Source organism: Eucalyptus grandis, chromosome 7 (genome assembly GCF_016545825.1).
Source record: "Eucalyptus grandis isolate ANBG69807.140 chromosome 7, ASM1654582v1, whole genome shotgun sequence".
NCBI classification, from domain to species: domain Eukaryota; kingdom Viridiplantae; phylum Streptophyta; class Magnoliopsida; order Myrtales; family Myrtaceae; genus Eucalyptus; species Eucalyptus grandis.
In genome coordinates, this window is record NC_052618.1 from 51,782,338 (window position 1) to 51,789,630 (window position 7,293).

The window sequence follows — 7,293 nt, forward strand, 5'->3', positions numbered from 1 at the left end:
TAAAAATGTTTAGGACTAAAATGGTTTAATTAAAAAGTTTAGAACTGAATTGATATCAATGCAAAAAGTTTAGGACTATCTTGGTACTTTTCCCTGCAAGCAATCACTATGGGAAAAAATGAGTAGATAATACCTCTTATTTTAAATCTCATAAACATTTATTTAAAAAAAAATTGTCCAAATTTTCCTTGTCCCATATCCCCCAAAAACATTACAATATCTAGTGTCCCAAAGTAAGAGCTTCTACTGGTAATATACGCCTAAAAATAATATAGTGTCAAATGCACACAACCAAATTTCCTTAACAAATAGCCTCAACATCATCATAATAATTTACCAGTGCTTTGAAGGGCATGCCTATAATACTAAATTTTAATAATCAGGATTTTATTGACCTGGGACATGATGTAAAAATAAAAAAAAATAAAAAATCTTATGATGTATTTTATAACTCTGTAGAATGGCATCATACTTTATCATATACGTGACAAAGAAAACTCTATAATGTTGAGTTTTCTCAACAAAAAATATATATACAAGTGATTTTTAGTGTATAATGAGGAAAGCCAAATTTGAAAGTTAAAAAAAAAGGAGGAAAATTAAAAATTATATATATTTTTACTCAAATCGCAATGTAAGAAAACACTATCGTTGTAATATTAAAGCATAAAGGATTTATAAACTAATCCTGATATTGATTTAATAACCTCATATAAATTTACTATTCCGGCCATAAACTAGCAATAAATTACTAAAATTGCTTTACTTCTCAAACTAAGTGAACTTATTTACTCGGTTTATTTTCTTCCACTAGATTAAATCAGATTACTTGAAGAAAATCAATTTCACTTTAGCTAGCAATAGTATGTTCATCAAAAACACGTATATTTGGGGTGGGGTGGGATTATTCCAGTTGCTCTAATCGTTTTAGCAAGAGGAAACGAGGTAAAATCAAGAAATAATTCACAAATCAGTATTAATAAACGAAGAAAGAAGCAGACATTCATCACATGCAATGTGGAGTCAGCAACAATCGGTGCTCAATCACGCCCTTAATGAAACAGTCAAGAGTAAACAGATCCAACGGCTGTTCCTGCACACGAGAAACGGCAAACTCCTCCAGCTCGTTTTCCGTTATTTTCCCTCCACAGAAACATAAACCCCACCAGGGTCGATCCCCGGTCAAAGGACACATATGCCCCTAGGCTTACCTGTTAAATTCTCTCCCAGTGCACAATTGCACCCATGAATTATTGATTAGGTGCATGATATCTCTCTAATTCAACCAAAGAATGACATCGCCTCCACAATGCAACCAAATCCAAAGGATGGGGTCTTGGCCTTAGATAAAAAGTTCATATTTAAACCTGTTTGATCTATGAACCTCATCTTTTCTTTTTCTCAATTATACAGAAATCAAGATTTCTTATATGCATGTAAGGGCAACCCCCTTGCCTTTTTGTATCTTCTTTAGTAAATTAAAAATTGCTTATATATAAGACATAATTAGATCACATGAGTGATTTAAGATGATGTGTGGTATGAGTGAGGTCAAGAAGTTATATAAAAATTATTGTGACGGACACAACCCTCTCTAATTCTTATCTGATCATATGACCCTCTTCAATTCTGATTATAACATTTTCTAAGTCTATTTCATTTTTGGGAAAACTTTTTGGGTGAGCACGTGCGATGCTACCATTAGGAAGACATCACATGTCCACTGACTTCATTGGATCTACAGAGTATGGCTACATATTCCAAAACAGACATATTTATTGTGTAACTTAACAAAGAAAAAGAGAAGAATTTCTACTCGAAGCAATGACTCAAACTTGTCGAGGCACGTTTTATACACCTAGATCAGTTCATTCTTCTAAAGTGGAATATATATATATATATAACACGTCACTTTGAATCAATAACCACTTACTTGCCTCTATTTTTATAAATACCATTTATATACGTCGAAGCAAAACTTCAAATTGAAAAAACCAAATCACTATTTTCTTGCAAATTTACTTTAGTATATATAGCTCTGATTTGGGGGTTTGGTTTTAATTTATTTTAAGCATTCTGGGTAGGTGTGAAAAATTTGGGATTCGGGGTTTGAGCAATTTTCTAAAGAAAATGACAACTTAGTAAATAAAGATATGTGGACAATTGATGTGAAGCGGCAGAGCCTCTAGATGTGAAGCAGCCCTAGTCGGCCTATTCAATTGATCTCACCAACCGTGCATAGATTCGATTCTACTATTAACAACGGCTTCCTCTCTCTCCACTCCTCCACCGCCATAGGTGTTTTCCCTCTCTCTCTCTCTCTACTGATCTCCTCTGCCATTCATGTCCTACTCAATTCCATCGGCAATTTCAGTTACCTTCGATTGGCGTCGGTTGTGATTCGGTTTGATTGGCTAGTTCATGTCGAAACTGCAGTGGCAATCGATTCCCCGAATTTAGCGGGCTCGATCAGACTAGATAGCGACAGCTTGACGCCGCTTAGGATTTCGATTGTTTCTGTTTCTGTGGTTTCGGTCGTTGTGCTCCCCGTGATCGAGCCTGTTCTGAGTGGACTAGGCCATGCCGTAATTGATGGTTGGATGATTCGACAGGTCATGCTGTATGGCGACAGCGAGCAGATGTTGGAATGCAGGATCTCGAAGAAAGATGAAGTTGTTTGTTGTGGTGAGACACTGACGTTCAGTGCTTATTTGGTTGACGTTGGAGAGCCTGAAGGAGGGCAAAAGCCTCTTAATCATACTTGATATTCACAGCCGAGCAAAGAAAGTTCCTAAGCGAACAACTTCGCTTCACAGAAACAAGTTCATGAACGTATCTGATTGCACCGGTATTGTCTGTTCTTCATGCTGGTGTCTCTATTGGTTTGAAATTTGACAACTCATTCTTGTACATTCACAATGTTGTGATCGTCTACTGGTGTTAATGTATAATCCACTTCGCATACGTTTTAAGAAATGAGAAGACCAAAGTGGAGAAGGATAAACAGCAGACAATTAGCCTCAGCCCATCACAGAAAATTATTAGAGGTTGGCGATGAAATCCGACATAATCTAACTCTCTCTTAATTGCATGTAAATGCTGGTTACAACAACTTAGCATGCGTATTCTTTTGTTTTTCGATTTCCAGAATTCAAAAAGAACCAAATGAACAGGTATGGCATATTGCAGGCAAGTCCGAACTCAAGGACATCAAGCATGACAGGTGAGTTTGGACTTTTGCTGACTCATCTATGCCCATGCAAGGCCGTGTCTTTCTCTTGATGTATTTCCTGGATTGTGAATCTGTTCTTGATTTTCTTTGGGATACAGTTTCTGTACATCTTTATATTACATACAGAATCTTTTCAAGGTCAATAAGATTCTCTCATCTCTGATGCTTTGTACATCAAGTCTTCTCAATCAAGGTGGTTTCATATATTTTCATCGCTTCTCTTGAAAATCATTGGAGCTTCTTAGGATATATCCAAACTTCCCTCAGAAAACTGGTCTTGATGTTCTTTATGCAGTTATATTCAAGAGTGTTATTGTTGTCTCAGCACTGCAGTTGACATGATATTCCTTTTGACATGGATTGGTACGCCTTGTATCCAACTCAATTAACTCAAAAGTCGAAGAAATATCATGATGGCTTCTTACGTTGTACGAGCAGTGGATCTATGACTAGGCAGGTCAAGCTCTACAGTCTTCATCTCTTTCTGTTTTTCACCCTTAGATAATACCAGCTATGTTGTCGCTGGATTAAATTTCAGCTCTTGCTTCCTTTATTAGTTGGTTTTCCTTTTCATGATGTATACCTTTCTCCAGTTTAGTGAAAAAAATTTGTCAGGATAAATATGGCTCAGATGATCGAAACCTTATTTGGATCTTTTACCAGGTTTTCTTGTATGATATGAGCTGGAAACATTTAGATGGCAGGTTCCTGAACAAAGCTGAAGAAGTAAGCCCTGGGGAGATGATTGAATTTCCTGGTCATTTGGTTGAAGTTGGCAACAGTGAAGCAAACCATGAATCTTTGAGGGATCTAAATGCATGTGGAAACAGTTTCCATTCTCTTTGCAAATTAATGTGCAAAAGCAGCAGCATAATGTTACTAATGTTAGATCTGCTTTAAAAGGTACCTAGAATACAGTCTGATTCGATCCATTTCCTGGTGTTCTATAAAGTGTTTATTTTTCCTGTTTAGTCTTTCTATGAAGGTAATTTGCCTTACCTCCTAGCCTAAAGTCTTAAACTTCCAATAGATTATTAACATTGTCTCCCTCATTATTTATATCCCATGGACCCATCATTCAGCTGCTCTGCAATTGATGTAATTGGGTGATACTCCATACTCACCAAAATGATATTGCAAACACATTGTGATTTGGAACTTTAAGGATGCAAGTCCAAGGGATGTTCATGAGATGTGGGATGATTTCCGCAAGGCCTTGAACTTGCAGATGCCATGAATCAATTCGTTGTTTTCATTTGAAGTTAATACTTTCTTCGTTGACCAGATAAAGGGAGTCGACAATTGAAAATCATCATTGTTATCCATGTTATCTCTTTCTTTTCTGTTGAGGAGCATGATTCCCTTCTCTTCATGTTTTGCATGATCTACCCGATTCTGTTTGTGATGCACTGAAATATGTATTCATTAGTACTCTTTCAGAAGGAAAAAAAAAATGGCCTCAGAATGGGGCAAAGGTGAGTATATTAGATGCCAGAATATCAGGGGTAACAGGTCGGATTTTGTTTCATAATAGATAAAAGCTTCACCGAAAATACAAAACTATCTATTGAGTTTTCAGCTTTGTGCTTCACAGAAGTTTTGAGTGTGTCCATTCATTTGGAAAATCCATAATTCACCTTGACCGGTTACGTTCTTAAGATTTTCCTAGCTCTAGCACTGTGCTCTAGGTACTTAAGAACGACTCATAAGTACAAGAACTTCATGCAAAAGAGGAGGGCAGTGAACCGAGTTACATGGATTCCTCATGATATTCCTTTATGCTTATATTTCTTATGAAGTTTTCATTACTTAGCCAGTTGTTCGTTCTACTTGCTGATAGATTTTCTAATGAAGTTTTCATTAACCAGCCGACTACGTTCTTGATATTGCTATGTATTTACTGCCTCCTTTTAGCTTGAGGTTATGGAAATAACGAATTCAATAGCAGATTCATTATTTTTCTTTTCAGTCGTTTCTGACAAACATGAGAATGTGAATGTTCTTTTGCGGGCGGTGTCCTTCCTTTATTTTTGTGTTAGTTTAACTGAGCATGTCCTACTTGGAGATTGACACTTCCCTGTCATGTAGAATGGCAGGTTTTGTACACCACACAAGTAACTCAAAAGGCCAAGAAATACCATGATGGTTTTTTGCAGCTTGAAGTTCGCGGATCCCTTGGGAGGCAGGTCATTCCGAAGCACTTTTAAGGATGTTTTCATCCTTAAGCCACTGTTCTTTAAATTAAACTGGGCTGGCTACTTTGTTTGCTGATCTGACATGAATCACTTCATTTGTTTTTCGGATAATGGTTCATTATGTGACCCAAGCATCACGCTAATTCAAGTGCATTTCACTACCCAAAAAAGTCATAAGGCCCTAAGCATCCCTTCTTTATAGGTCCTGTCACGCCCCGATCTTCAGGCACGTGCTCATCCCTTACATTTGGTCGATTTTAAAATGCGATATCCCAGGACTATGTATCGCCGACCCTTTCATTTCTAATATGCACATGCAGAAGCAATTATAAATCCCCAGACAATAAAACAATGTGATAGAAAAGTATGGTCGTATTTTTCTTACTGAAATTCACAACTACTCTTTTATACAAGCACCTCATAGTATATAATGCAATACTATTCTTAGGGGTCTGATCTAACACTTATCCACATATAATCAATGTCTGACAAAACAGGATGGGATCTCAGTCCTCATCCGGGTCGTACTCAAAATCCTCCTCATGGTCATCTTCTTCTCCAAAATCTTCATTCTCATTTGGTTCCACATTAGGGTTCTCCTCTTCAGATTCCTCCTCATCATACTTATCATCAGGGTCCTCAACAAGTTCTACCCTCTAAGACCCGATTAGTAAACTAATACAGTGCTGCTTATGCACAACATGAGTCAGAGGACTTGCCTTGGCCTTAGATTACACTTGTATATTAGCACAGATCAAATAGGCATCTAAGCAATTACATCACCGATCGAAGCATCAATCAAATCGACCTAGTCGATTACACACCAACAAGACCATTCATGGTCATTTCTATTCGATCAATCAATTCACAACAACAGATCAAAGCGATGAATCACATCAAATCACACTTAGATCAAATCATCGATCAATCGACCTCACGACCCATGCTTGGTCGGCACATTCAATACTATTTATAAGTCCGACCATAGTCCATGATTGCTCACTTTAAGCTGATAAATAGATAGTATAGCTTATATTAAGCTGATAGGGTTAAGGTATACTGCTCTCGCTAAGCCGACATATCGTCCGCAGGCTGATATAGTATACCCCCAATGTTCATTCTAACCTGATAAAGTGTACTGCTCACGCTAAGCTGACATATCGCCCACAGGCTGATATAGTACACCAGTATACTGCTCTCACTAAGCTGACATATTAGAGCCCGTAGGATGATATAGTATACTGTTCTAATCTTTCAATCAATTCCCTCTTTTATCATTCTCGATAAAATAGCCGTGTGTGAGGACACAGTCGGCCTTAGCCAAAATATAATATTTTCCTTTCCATAACTCCCACATTTTCTGTTGTCCACTCAAATATTTTTGGCATTATCAACCGATGCCCGGTCATTTTTCGATTAATAACCGATGATTATCCAATTAAAGAATAATTCTCACTTTCACAAATAATTCAATTCAGCACAAAATAAAGATCAATTAAATAAATGAACTGTGCCAAGACAATCGGCACAAAATTCCGGTCACTAGCCATCCCGGTTGAATTACCGGGAAATAAATAATTAAATAAATAAATTTCAAAAATTAAATAAATAAACACAATAAATTCAATTTAGCACAATATAAAGTTTAATTAAATAAATGGATTACACCACGATCATCAGCACAAATTTCTAGTCACTGACCATCCCTGTTGAATTTCCGGAAAATAAATAATTAAATAATTAATTTCGAAAATTAATATTTAATTCCTAAAAATTCTACTTAGGCCTGAATTGCCTAATTAACACTTGATAAGGGTCGGGGAAAATCCCAAGAAGCATCCAATAAATATTATAGGCAATTCTCTA

The 7,293-nt window shown here is 36.7% G+C and overlaps 1 long non-coding RNA gene across 2 annotated transcripts; it reads left to right on the plus strand.

Moving 5' to 3' along the window:
• The first annotated feature begins 2,319 nt into the window (after positions 1 to 2,319).
• Positions 2,320 to 4,293, plus strand: LOC108959750. 2 transcript variants are annotated; one of them, XR_005553099.1, is made up of 4 exons: positions 2,320 to 2,848; positions 2,974 to 3,047; positions 3,149 to 3,223; positions 3,896 to 4,293. It is a non-coding gene; the product is annotated as an uncharacterized LOC108959750 (long non-coding RNA). The 2 variants fall into 2 exon arrangements; XR_001987231.2 differs by having other exon boundaries at positions 2,320 to 3,047.
• Positions 4,294 to 7,293: the final 3,000 nt, after the last annotated feature.